This window comes from Urocampus carinirostris, chromosome 1 (assembly GCF_059441175.1).
Source record: "Urocampus carinirostris isolate Australia breed hairy pipefish chromosome 1, RoL_Ucar_1.0, whole genome shotgun sequence".
In the NCBI taxonomy this organism is placed as follows: domain Eukaryota; kingdom Metazoa; phylum Chordata; class Actinopteri; order Syngnathiformes; family Syngnathidae; genus Urocampus; species Urocampus carinirostris.
The window spans coordinates 53441544-53453941 of NC_142349.1; the positions used below are offsets into that span (position 1 = coordinate 53441544).

The 12398-nt window shown below is 41.6% G+C and overlaps 15 non-coding genes and 2 pseudogenes across 15 annotated transcripts; all 17 read left to right on the forward strand.

The window, feature by feature from the left end:
- Nucleotides 1-107: 107 nt before the first annotated feature.
- LOC148375601 (5S ribosomal RNA) lies at nucleotides 108-226 on the forward strand. Its single transcript, XR_015849164.1, has one exon. It is a non-coding gene; the product is annotated as a 5S ribosomal RNA (ribosomal RNA).
- A 221-nt stretch (nucleotides 227-447) lies between these two features.
- LOC148375602 (5S ribosomal RNA) lies at nucleotides 448-566 on the forward strand. Its single transcript, XR_015848065.1, has one exon. It is a non-coding gene; the product is annotated as a 5S ribosomal RNA (ribosomal RNA).
- A 224-nt stretch (nucleotides 567-790) lies between these two features.
- Nucleotides 791-909, forward strand: LOC148375603 (5S ribosomal RNA). Its single transcript, XR_015847775.1, has one exon. It is a non-coding gene; the product is annotated as a 5S ribosomal RNA (ribosomal RNA).
- Nucleotides 910-1131: 222 nt separating this feature from the next.
- LOC148375604 (5S ribosomal RNA) lies at nucleotides 1132-1250 on the forward strand. Its single transcript, XR_015849165.1, has one exon. It is a non-coding gene; the product is annotated as a 5S ribosomal RNA (ribosomal RNA).
- Nucleotides 1251-1473: 223 nt separating this feature from the next.
- Nucleotides 1474-1592, forward strand: LOC148375605 (5S ribosomal RNA). Its single transcript, XR_015849446.1, has one exon. It is a non-coding gene; the product is annotated as a 5S ribosomal RNA (ribosomal RNA).
- Nucleotides 1593-1814: 222 nt separating this feature from the next.
- On the forward strand, nucleotides 1815-1933 carry LOC148375606 (5S ribosomal RNA). The gene has a single exon (XR_015847369.1). It is a non-coding gene; the product is annotated as a 5S ribosomal RNA (ribosomal RNA).
- Nucleotides 1934-2155: 222 nt separating this feature from the next.
- On the forward strand, nucleotides 2156-2274 carry LOC148375607 (5S ribosomal RNA). The gene has a single exon (XR_015849166.1). It is a non-coding gene; the product is annotated as a 5S ribosomal RNA (ribosomal RNA).
- A 222-nt stretch (nucleotides 2275-2496) lies between these two features.
- Nucleotides 2497-2605, forward strand: LOC148375608 (5S ribosomal RNA; annotated as a pseudogene).
- Nucleotides 2606-9182: 6577 nt separating this feature from the next.
- Nucleotides 9183-9301, forward strand: LOC148375609 (5S ribosomal RNA). The gene has a single exon (XR_015848017.1). It is a non-coding gene; the product is annotated as a 5S ribosomal RNA (ribosomal RNA).
- A 222-nt stretch (nucleotides 9302-9523) lies between these two features.
- Nucleotides 9524-9642, forward strand: LOC148375610 (5S ribosomal RNA). The gene has a single exon (XR_015847921.1). It is a non-coding gene; the product is annotated as a 5S ribosomal RNA (ribosomal RNA).
- A 222-nt stretch (nucleotides 9643-9864) lies between these two features.
- On the forward strand, nucleotides 9865-9983 carry LOC148375611 (5S ribosomal RNA). Its single transcript, XR_015847967.1, has one exon. It is a non-coding gene; the product is annotated as a 5S ribosomal RNA (ribosomal RNA).
- Nucleotides 9984-10206: 223 nt separating this feature from the next.
- Nucleotides 10207-10325, forward strand: LOC148375612 (5S ribosomal RNA). The gene has a single exon (XR_015847509.1). It is a non-coding gene; the product is annotated as a 5S ribosomal RNA (ribosomal RNA).
- A 396-nt stretch (nucleotides 10326-10721) lies between these two features.
- On the forward strand, nucleotides 10722-10840 carry LOC148375613 (5S ribosomal RNA). Its single transcript, XR_015847326.1, has one exon. It is a non-coding gene; the product is annotated as a 5S ribosomal RNA (ribosomal RNA).
- Nucleotides 10841-11062: 222 nt separating this feature from the next.
- LOC148375614 (5S ribosomal RNA) lies at nucleotides 11063-11171 on the forward strand (annotated as a pseudogene).
- A 222-nt stretch (nucleotides 11172-11393) lies between these two features.
- LOC148375615 (5S ribosomal RNA) lies at nucleotides 11394-11512 on the forward strand. Its single transcript, XR_015849447.1, has one exon. It is a non-coding gene; the product is annotated as a 5S ribosomal RNA (ribosomal RNA).
- Nucleotides 11513-11734: 222 nt separating this feature from the next.
- On the forward strand, nucleotides 11735-11853 carry LOC148375616 (5S ribosomal RNA). The gene has a single exon (XR_015849449.1). It is a non-coding gene; the product is annotated as a 5S ribosomal RNA (ribosomal RNA).
- A 222-nt stretch (nucleotides 11854-12075) lies between these two features.
- Nucleotides 12076-12194, forward strand: LOC148375617 (5S ribosomal RNA). The gene has a single exon (XR_015849450.1). It is a non-coding gene; the product is annotated as a 5S ribosomal RNA (ribosomal RNA).
- The last annotated feature ends 204 nt before the right edge of the window (nucleotides 12195-12398 follow it).

The window sequence follows — 12398 nt, forward strand, 5'->3', positions numbered from 1 at the left end:
ATATTAAACCATTGTTGTTTTATAATTTGCTACCCCTCTTGGCAAACAGTGGGGTTGCAACATCCGCGGTGTTGATTATAAATACTGAAAATTCACCCTCTTCTCTCGCTTACGGCCATACTACCCTGAACACGCCCGATCTCGTCCGATCTCGGAAGCTAAGCAGGGTCGGGCCTGGTTAGTACTTGGATGGGAGACCGCCTGGGAATACCAGGTGCTGTAAGCTTTTTACTTCCAGCAAACTTTTTGGTATTTTTTCTGGCCTCGGAGCAGCCCCTTTTGGACGGATTTGCATTCTTTCACAACCTTTTTGCAAAACAAATAAATGAAGAATTACGCACATATTAAACCACTGTTGTTTTATAATTTGCTACCCCTCTTGGCACACAGTGGGGTTGCAACTTCCGTGGTGTAATTATAAATACTAAAAATTCTCCCTCTTCTTTCGCTTACGACCATACTACCCTGAACACGCCCGATCTCGTCCGATCTCGGTAGCTAAGCAGGGTCGGGCCTGCTTAGTACTTGGATGGGAGACCGCCTGGGAATACCAGGTGCTGTAAGCTTTTTACTTCCAGCAAACTTTTTTCGTATTTTTTCTGGCCTCGGAGCAGCCCCTTTTGGACGGATACAGCATTATTTCACAACCTGTTTGCAAAACAAATAAATGAAGAATTACACACATATTAAACCCCTGTTGTTTTATAAATGGCTACCCCTCTTGGCAAACAGTGGCGTTGCAACTTCCCTGGTGTTGATTATAAATACTGAAAATTCACCCTCTTCTTTCGCTTACGGCCATACTACCCTGAACACGCCCGATCTCGTCCGATCTCGGAAGCTAGGCAGGGTCGGGCCTGGTTAGTACTTGGATGGGAGACCGCCTGGGAATACCAGGTGCTGTAAGCTTTTTACTTCCAGCAAACTTTTTAGTATTTTTTCTGGCCTCGGAGCAGCCCCTTTTGGACGGATTTGCATTCTTTCACAACCGGTTTGCAAAACATATAAATGAAGAATTACACACATATTAAACCCCTGTTGTTTTATAATTGGCTACCCCTCTTGGCAAACAGTGGCGCTGCAACTTCCGCAGTGTTGATTATAAATACTAAAAATTCTCCGTCTACTTTCGCTTACGGCCATACTACCCTGAACACGCCCGATCTCGTCCGATCTCGGAAGCTAAGCAGGGTCGGGCCTGGTTAGTACTTGGATGGGAGACCGCCTGGGAATACCAGGTGCTGTAAGCTTTTTACTTCCAGCAAACTTTTTAGTAGTTTTTCTGGCCTCGGAGCAGCCCCTTTTGGACGGATACAGCATTCTTTCACAACCGGTTTGCAAAACAAATAAATGAAGAATTACGCCCATATTAAACCCCTGTTGTTTTATAATTGGCTTCCCCTCTTGGCAAACAGTGGGGTTGCAACTTCCGCGGTGTTGATTATAAATACTGAAAATTCACCCTCTTCTTTCGCTTACGGCCATACTACCCTGAACACGCCCGATCTCGTCCGATCTCGGAAGCTAAGCAGGGTCGGGCCCGGTTAGTACTTGGATGGGAGACCGCCTGGGAATACCAGGTGCTGTAAGCTTTTTACTTCCAGCAAGCTTTTTGGTATTTTTTCTGGCCTCGGAGCAGCCCCTTTTGGACGGATTTGCATTCTTTCACAACCTTTTTGCAAAACAAATAAATGAAGAAATACGCACATATTAAACCCCTGTTGTTCTATTAATGGCTACCCCTCTTGGCAAACAGTGGAGTTGCAACTTCCGCGGTGTTGATTATAAATACTGAAAATTCACCCTCTTCTTTCGCTTACGGCCATACTACCCTGAACACGCCCGATCTCGTCCGATCTCGGAAGCTAAGCAGGGTCGGGCCTGGTTAGTACTTGGATGGGACACCGCCTGGGAATACCAGGTGCTGTAAGCTTTTTACTTCCAGCAAACTTTTTGGTATTTTTTCTGGCCTCGGAGCAGCCCCTTTTGGACGGATTTGCATTCTTTCACAACCTTTTTGCAAAACAAATAAATGAAGAAATACGAACATATTAAACCATTGTTGTTTTATAATTTGCTACCCCTCTTGGCAAACAGTGGGGTTGCAACTTCCGCGGTGTTGATTATAAATACTGAAAATTCACCCTCTTCTCTCGCTTACGGCCATACTACCCTGAACACGCCCGATCTCGTCCGATCTCGGAAGCTAAGCAGGGTCGGGCCTGGTTAGTACTTGGATGGGAGACCGCCTGGGAATACCAGGTGCTGTAAGCTTTTTACTTCCAGCAAGCTTTTTGGTATTTTTTCTGGCCTCGGAGCAGCCCCTTTTGGACGGATTTGCATTCTTTCACAACCTTTTTGCAAAACAAATAAATGAAGAAATACGCACATATTAAACCCCTGTTGTTCTATTAATGGCTACCCCTCTTGGCAAACAGTGGAGTTGCAACTTCCGCGGTGTTGATTATAAATACTGAAAATTCACCCTCTTCTTTCGCTTACGGCCATACTACCCTGAACACGCCCGATCTCGGAAGCTAAGCAGGGTCGGGCCTGGTTAGTACTTGGATGGGAGACCGCCTGGGAATACCAGGTGCTGTAAGCTTTTTACTTCCAGCAAACTTTTTGGTATTTTTTCTGGCCTCGGAGCAGCCCCTTTTGGACGGATTTGCATTCTTTCACAACCTTTTTGCAAAACAAATAAATGAAGAAATACGAACATATTAAACCATTGTTGTTTTATAATTTGCTACCCCTCTTGGCAAACAGTGGGGTTGCAACTTCCGCGGTGTTGATTATAAATACTGAAAATTCACCCTCTTCTCTCGCTTACGGCCATACTACCCTGAACACGCCCACTTCCTGGTTTGTGTTTGTGAGTTGATGGCTGCAGTAGGGAGAGGAAGGCTCTCCCCATTCTTTGTTGGTTTTCTTATTTATTTGAAGGTTTATTTAAAAGTTTAAGTGCTTTATTTATTTATTTATTTATTTATTTATTTTCGTTTTTGCGTCCCCAGCAGACTTAGTTTCTGTCTGGGGAGCCTTTTTTTGGTTCTCTCTTTTTTGAACAAACAATGGACAGACCGCATGGCATCGAGTTTGGAGTGGAAGCGGGCAAGCGTGTTGTGGATTTGCCCCCAGGAACTGATGGATGTAGTGAAGTGAAACTGGACAATGGAAAACCGACAACGACAATGGACTGTGATTCAAACAAGGTATTTAAAAAGTTGCTAATTATGAATGAAACCGGACTGGATACAAGGAAAAAGAGTATAGACAATGATTTCAACAAGGTAGCTCGGCATGGAGGGAAAGAAAGTGAGGCGGATGGAAATAATATGAATGGATTAATTAACAAAACAACTGAAATGATTGTACAAGGACAGAATAATGATGCGGATAAAATGAACAATGGATTGGACATGAGGAGAAAGAAGGAATATAACATGCGTGATGGAGAAAAGAGAAATAAGCAAGAAACAAAAAAAGATATGGAGAATGTGAAAGGGCTAAGACAAAGAAAATATTTGGAAGAACTGACAATGCTTTTGGAAACAGAGGAGATTGAAAACATAACACCAATTGACTTAATTAAAGAAATCGAGAAGATGGTGGGTACGGGGAAGCTACTGGTACTACGGGCTACACAAAATAAACAATATGAAGCGACGTTGGAAAATGAGGAGGCATGTGAAATTTTAGATGGGGGTCTCTTATGCAAAGGGGTTCTAATTCAGACTAAAAGACTACAAGTTAACGAAGTTATGGTCTCCTTCCTACAACTGCCCCCATTCATAACAGATGAAGAGGTGTTGGAAAAGCTGCAGAGGTGGAGAGTGGACCCTGTCCTCCCATTGAGGCGGCGCTTCTACCCGGGCACGTCCGTTGAAGATGGAACAAGATTCATTAAAGTAAAATTCCCGAAAGATGTAGCCTCCCTGCCGTATTCCACTAGATTTGAAACTCCGAACGGTCCCCGGTACTGCCGGGTGATTCACGACCGGCAGGTGAAGATCTGCCGGTTGTGCATGAACCCTGGTCACGTGCTGCGGGAATGTCCGGAGTTTACGTGCAGGGAGTGCTTACAGCAGGGTCACTATGCCCGGGAATGCGTCGCTCTCAGATGCCCTGATTGCTGCCGTGCATTCATACACTGTACATGCGTTTCTTCTGCTGAGGGAGAGGGAGAAGTAAGCAAGTTGGAGATAAACATGGTGGCATCAGAGGCGGGGGATGAGGGTCCCTCCCAGGAACCGACACCTGAAGAGGATCCCCCCTGTGCTCAGCCCCCCAGACAACAAGACTCAGAGCGCGAGGACTCAGGCATGGACATTGGGATTTTAACTGGAATAATTGGGGCTGAAACAATGGGGGAGAAGGGGCAGAGGGAGGAGGAGACCCAGACACACAAGGAACTAAATAAAGAAGAATCATTGGATGAAGTTGGAAAAGGAAAAATTAACCGTGACATTTCAAACAAGTGGGGCAATTTTACGACCAAAAGGAAAAGGTTGAAACCAAGTATTAACATAGACAAGGTATTACAAGCACAGGAGAGAAGAAGAAAGGCAAAACAAATAGAAATAACTGGAGGGAGATTTGAGGTTTTACAGGATGATGGTGGTACATAGTAATGGTTGGTTTTATGTTTCTTAAATATTTTGTTGGCTTGAATTATTTATTGCCATTTATTATTTTAATGGGGTGGAATTTTATTTCAATAAACATGAGGGGAGGGGCGAATCCCGAAAAATTACAGAAGTTAATCAGAGAGACTGAGAAAAATGATATTATTTTATTGCAAGAAACGAACTGGACAAGTGTGATAGCGGAGGATTTTAGAAAACGATGGGATGGGGAGGTTTTATTTAATAATTGTGAGGGAAGAGGTAGAGGAGTGGCTTTTTTAATTAAAAGGAATATGGTTGAGGAAGTAACAGAAATATATAATGATAAAAAAGGAAAAATACTAACTATAAGTGTTGGAGAAGGTAATGAGAAAATGAATGTTTGTAACATACATGCACCGAATGAAGAGAAAGAGAAAGTTGAATTTTTTATGAAATTAAAAGTTCTAATCGAGGCTTGGGGGGAAACTGTGGTTGCTGGGGATTTTAATATAGCACTACAGAAAGAAGATGTGGCAGATAATATAGTTTTTAGAGCAGAAAGGGGAAGAAAGGAACTAATACAGGTAATGGAAGAACTCGATTTAATAGATGTATGGAGAGAAAGGAATAAAGGAGTTAGAAAGTTTAGCAGAAGACAAATTGTTTTAGATGAAATTAAGCAAAGCAGAATTGATATTGTTTTGGCAAAAAGTAGTTTTATGGAGAATTTTAAAAGTATTTACTACAGAAGATGTAATTTTAGTGATCATGACTTTATTGTTTTTAATATAGATCTGAATAAAATAGAGAAGGGGCCGGGGGTATGGATTTTAAATACAAAAGTCTTAAAAGACAATTTTTATCAAATGGAAATAGAAAATATAATTGTGAACAGCATAAAGAACATGACAAAGTATGAAAGTAACTTGGGAATATGGTGGGACAATCTAAAGTATGATATTAAAAGACATTCGATTTTGTTTTGTAAAAAACTGAGAAGACAGGAAAGGGGGAGAGAAGAAAAGTTACGAAAAGAACTAGAAGAGGAACTAAAACAAAGTGATGGGAAAAATGAAAACACGAATAAAATTATGGAGATAGAAGATGAACTTAAAAAAATAGAAGAAGAGAAATTCCAGGGAGCTATGATAAGAAGTAGAGCGAAATATATGATTGAAGGCGAACGATGCACAAAGTTCTTTTTTGAACTGGAAAAAAACAGACAGAAAACGGAAGAAATTAAATGTATTAAAAATGGAGAAGGAAAGAGATTGACAGATAAGGACAATATTTTAAAGGAAATAAAAAGATTCTATACCAACTTATTTTCAAAACAAGGTGTGGAAGAGGGTGCAAAAGATTTTTTATTGAATAATATTAAGAGTAAAGTAAGTAAGGAAGATAAAACAATGTGCAATAGAGACATCAATAGTGAAGAAATAGAGAGAGCCATAGATGAGATGAAAAACGGCAGGAGTCCTGGTCTGGATGGCTTACCATGTGAATTTTACAAGGTTTTTAAAGGTTCTCTTGTTCCTGTTTTAAGACAAATGTATGAAGAAGTGTGGAAAGGAGGGGCTCTCAGCTCAAGGATGTCAAGAGGTTTAATTAAAATTATATATAAAAAGAAAGGGGACAGGGAAGAGCTGCAGAATTTTAGACCCATAAGCCTTTTAAATTGTGACTACAAGATTTTGGCGAAGATAATGGCAAACAGAATGAAGCGGGTCTTACCAACAGTCATCCAAACTAACCAGGCTTATGCGGTAATAGGCAGAAACATCTCAGACACAGTTAATGGTGTGAGGGACAAAGTCTGGTACATGGAGAAGGCAGGAGTCAGTGGCTTTTTAATTAATGCAGACTTAGAAAAAGCGTTTGATAGGGTAGAGCACGATTTTCTATTTGCGGTTTTAGAAAGATTTGATTTTGGAGAAAACATAATCCGGTGTCTGAGATGTCTCTACGCTGATGCCAAGAGTTGTGTCAAATGCAATGGTTTTTTAACAGATTTTATTCCTTTAACCAGGTCAATAAGACAGGGCTGTCCACTGTCAGCAATACTTTACTCTTTGGTTGCAGAACCTTTAGGACTTGCGATCAATGCTGACAATGGAATAAAAGGGGTAAAGATTGAAGGTTTTAAGAATTTTAACACAGAAACCAAAATTTATCAATATGCAGATGACACAACCCTAATTTTAAAAGATGAGCACAGCATTTTTAAAGCGTTGGATGCCATAGAAATATACAGCCGGGGTTCAGGAGCTCGGATGAATGTTGGCAAAACTGAGATTTTAAAATTAGGAAAGCAAACCGCCTTGTCAAGGACACTGCCTTTTAAAGAAGTAAAAGATAACCTTAAAATTCTGGGGGTGAGAATAGGACCAAATGAAAAAGAAACTACGAAACTGATGTGGGAGGAGACAATCGGGAAAATAAGAAATAGATTGGCATTTTGGAAAAGGAGAAGTCTTACTCTGAAGGGAAAAATTTTAGTTGTTAATACACTGTTTTTATCCAAAATATGGAGTGTCCTTGGATCAGAGTGTTTGCCATTACCCACAGTTAAAACTCTGAAGCAGTATGTGACTGATTTTATTTGGGATGGTAAGCCAGCTAAAATAGCCTATGAGACTCTGATTGGAAGGGTGGAGGAGGGCGGTCTGGGATTGCTCGATCCATCCATAAGACTGAAGGCTTTAAGAATAAAAACTGTTAAAAATTTCATGAGGGAGGGAGACAAAGAATCGACACGAATTCTGGAATACTTTTTAGACAAAACTTTTAAAATGGGGCCTTCAGCCTTGTGGATGAAAACAAAAGAATATATGACAAACGGCATCCCAGACTTTTATAGGGAAGTTTTAAGGGCTTGGAGTGATTTTATAGGACATGTAGTTTTTAAACCGGAGGGAAAGGAAGAAATTTTAAATCAACCCTTGTTCTTAAATCCGAATTTACGAATTGGAGGAGGGAACTTTTACAAGCACTGGTTTGACGCAGGATTCCGAAAAATCAGAGATCTTTTGTACGAGGTCAGACCGGGATTCTTGCCATTTCAGGCTTTCATTGACGAGATTGGTGCAACAGTAGACGAATGTAATGAAGAAAAAATCAGGAATGAGTACATGACAATAAAAAAAGCAGTTCCTAAAGAATGGTGGACAATTATAGAAAGAAATGAAAAGAAACAAGAGGAAGGTCCAATGAGAATAGAGATGAAGGACACAGGGACACCTTTTAGTGCTCTTGTTTTAAAAGACTTCTATTCTATTTTTAGAGGAATGGCTTTTATACAACCGAGAGCAAATTCTTATTGGGAAAAGATGTTTGTAGATTTTAACACAAAAGATGTGTGGAGAAACATCAGAACCGGTTTGAAATGCCCTTCGTTAGAAAATTTTGATTTCCTTTTAGCCCACAACTGTGTTTTTAATGAAATGAGACTTTTTAAGATGGGACTTGCGAGGGATGAAACATGCAAAATATGCAAGAAGGAGAAAGAGGGCTTAAAGCATATGTTCTTTAACTGTGAGGAACTGAAAAAACTGACCGCAGTGCTTAAGGAAATGACGAAAGGTTTTGGACAGAATGAACAGTATGTTGATGAAAATTGGGAGAAGATGTTTTTATTTGGGATGATACAAGGTAAAAAAGGAAAAAATAACCAGGCACTCAATATAGTTTTGTCAGTAGCTAGGCATACAGTGTGGGTAAGAAGAACGGGTTTGAAGAATAAAGGACGGAAACTGGATATATGCAAACTGTTTGAAAGCAAATTGAAAAGAATAATGGAAGCACTGTATGTCTATTTTAATAATAACGGAATTTTAGAGGTTTTTAACAAAATATTTGTTCTTACTAATCCTTTTGTGCAAATAACTTGGGAGGGTGTAAGAATAATTTTACCAGATGTGATGTAATCAATGTGCCTGTTTGTTTTTTAGAGGAACCGAAGCGTGAAGTAGCGAGGGGTCTCTGTACACTTAGAAAATTAAAAAAAAAAAAAAAAAAAAAAAAAAAAATCTCGTCCGATCTCGGAAGCTAAGCAGGGTCGGGCCTGGTTAGTACTTGGATGGGAGACCGCCTGGGAATACCAGGTGCTGTAAGCTTTTTACTTCCAGCAAACTTTTTGGTATTTTTTCTGGCCTCGGAGCAGCCCCTTTTGGACGGATTTGCATTCTTTCACAACCTTTTTGCAAAACAAATAAATGAAGAAATACGAACATATTAAAAAAAAAAAAAAAAAAAAAAAAAAAATCTCGTCCGATCTCGGAAGCTAAGCAGGGTCGGGCCTGGTTAGTACTTGGATGGGAGACCGCCTGGGAATACCGGGTGCTCTAAGCTTTTTACTTCCAGCAAACTTTTTGGTATTTTTTCTGGCCTCGGAGCAGCCCCTTTCTGACGGATTTGCATTCTTTCACAACCTGTTTGCAAAACAAATAAATGAAGAATTACGCACATATTAAACCCCTGTTGTTCTATAAATGGCTACCCCTCTTGGCAAACAGTGGAGTTGCAACTTCCGCGGTGTTGATTATAAATACTGAAAATTCACCCTCTTCTCTCGCTTGCGGCCATACTACCCTGAACACGCCCGATCTCGTCCGATCTCGGAAGCTAAGCAGGGTCGGGCCTGGTTAGAACTTGGATGGGAGACCGCCTGGGAATACCAGGTGCTGTAAGCTTTTTACTTCCAGCAAAGTTTTTGGTATATTTTCTGGCCTCGGAGCAGCCCCTTTTGGACGGATTTGCATTCTTTCACAACCTTTTTGCAAAACAAATAAATGAAGAATTACACACATATTAAACCCCTGTTGTTTTATAATTGGCTACCCCTCTTGGCAAACAGTGGCGCTGCAACTTCCGCAGTGTTGATTATAAATACTGAAAATTCTCCCTCTTCTTTCGCTTACGGCCATACTACCCTGAACACGCCAGATCTCGTCCGATCTCGGAAGTTAAGCAGGGTCGGGCCTAGTTAGTACTTGGATGGGAGACCGCCTGGGAATACCAGGTGCTGTAAGCTTTTTAGTTCCAGCAAACTTTTTGGTATTTTTTCTGGCCTCGGAGCAGCCCCTTTTGGACGGATTTGCATTCTTTCACAACCTTTTTGCAAAACAAATAAATGAAGAATTACACACATATTGAACCCCTGATGTTCTATAAATGGTTACCCCTCTTGGCAAACAGTGGCGTTGCAACTTCCGCTGTGTTGATTATAAATAATGAAAATTCACCCTCTTCTTTCGCTTACGGCCATACTACCCTGAACACGCCCGATCTCGTCCGATCTCGGAAGCTAAGCAGGGTCGGGCCTGGTTAGTACTTGGGTGGAAGACCGCCTGGGAATGCCAGGTGCTGTAAGATTTTTACTTCCAGCAAACTTTTTAGTAGTTTTTCTGGCCTCGGAGCAGCCCCTTTTGGACGGATACAGCATTATTTCACAACCTGTTTGCAAAACAAATAAATGAAGAATTACACACATATTAAACCCCTGTTGTTTTATAAATGGCTACCCCTCTTGGCAAACAGTGGCGTTGCAACTTCCGCGGTGTTGATTATAAATACTGAAAATTCTCCCTCTTCTTTCGCTTACGGCCATACTACCCTGAACACGCCCGATCTCGTCCGATCTTGGAAGCTAAGCAGGGTCGGGCCTGGTTAGTACTTGGATGGGAGACCGCCTGGGAATACCAGGTGCTGTAAGCTTTTTACTTCCAGCAAACTTTTTGGTATTTTTTCTGGCCTCGGAGCAGCCCCTTTTGGACGGATTTGCATTCTTTCACAACCTGTTTGCAAAACAAATAAATGAAGAATTACAGACTGGGAGGTTCGGGTTCGCGCCCCGGCCGAGTCATTCCTAAGACTTAAAAAGTGGTCGGCGGCGCCCTCTCTTGGCTGCGGCTGCATCGGGTCAGATGCAATCGACATTTCGTTCTGTGTACATTGTTACACAGAATGACAATACAAGGAAATTATTATTATTATTATTATTATTATATTAAACCCCTGTTGTTCTATAAATGGCTACCCCTCTTGGCAAACAGTGGAGTTGCAACTTCCGCGGTGTTGATTATAAATACTGAAAATTCACCCTCTTCTTTCGCTTACGGCCATACTACCCTGAAAACGCCCGATCTCGTCCGATCTCGGAAGCTAAGCAGGGTCGGGCCTGGTTAGTACTTGGATGGGAGACCGCCTGGGAATACCAGGTGCTGTAAGCTTTTTACTTCCAGCAAGCTTTTTGGTATTTTTTCTGGCCTCGGAGCAGCCCCTTTTGGACGGATTTGCATTCTTTCACAACCTTTTTGCAAAACAAATAAATGAAGAAATACGCACATATTAAACCCCTGTTGTTCTATTAATGGCTACCCCTCTTGGCAAACAGTGGAGTTGCAACTTCCACGGTGTTGATTATAAATACTGAAAATTCACCCTCTTCTTTCGCTTACGGCCATACTACCCTGAACACGCCCGATCTCGGAAGCTAAGCAGGGTCGGGCCTGGTTAGTACTTGGATGGGAGACCGCCTGGGAATACCAGGTGCTGTAAGCTTTTTACTTCCAGCAAACTTTTTGGTATTTTTTCTGGCCTCGGAGCAGCCCCTTTTGGACGGATTTGCATTCTTTCACAACCTGTTTACAAAACAAATAAATGAAGAATTACACACATATTAAACCACTGTTGTTCTATAAATGGCTACCCCTCTTGGCAAACAGTGGAGTTGCAACTTCCGCGGTGTTAATTATAAATACTGAAAATTCACCCTCTTCTTTCGCTTACGGCCATACTACCCTGAACACGCCCGATCTCGTCCGATCTCGGAAGCTAAGCAGGGTCGGGCCCGGTTAGTACTTGGATGGGAGACCGCCTGGGAATACCAGGTGCTGTAAGCTTTTTACTTCCAGCAAACTTTTTGGTATTTTTTCTGGCCTCGGAGCAGCCCCTTTTGGACGGATTTGCATTCTTTCACAACCTGTTTGCAAAACAAATAAATGAAGAATTACGCACATATTAAACCCCTGTTGTTCTATAAATGGCTACCCCTCTTGGCAAACAGTGGAGTTGCAACTTCCGCGGTGTTGATTATAAATACTGAAAATTCACCCTCTTCTTTCGCTTACGGCCATACTACCCTGAACACGCCCGATCTCGTCCGATCTCGGAAGCTAAGCAGGGTCGGGCCCGGTTAGTACTTGGATGGGAGACCGCCTGGGAATACCAGGTGCTGTAAGCTTTTTACTTCCAGCAAGCTTTTTGGTATTTTTTCTGGCCTCGGAGCAGCCCCTTTTGGACGGATTTGCATTCTTTCACAACCTTTTTGCAAAACAAATAAATGAAGAATTACACACATATTAAACCACTGTTGTTTTATAATTTGCTACCCCTCTTGGCACACAGTGGAGTTGCAACTTCCGCGGTGTTGATTATAAATAGTGAAAATTCACCCTCTTCTTTCGCTTACGGCCATACTACCCTGAACACGCCCGATCTCGTCCGATCTCGGAAGCTAAGCAGGGTCGGGCCCGGTTAGTACTTGGATGGGAGACCGCCTGGGAATACCAGGTGCTGTAAGCTTTTTACTTCCAGCAAACTTTTTGGTATTTTTTCTGGCCTCGGAGCAGCCCCTTTTGGACGGATTTGCATTCTTTCACAACCTGTTTGCAAAACAAATAAATGAAGAATTACACATATTATTATTATTATTATTATTATTATTAAACCCCTGTTGTTCTATAAATGGCTACCCCTCTTGGCAAACAGTGGAGTTGCAACTTCCGC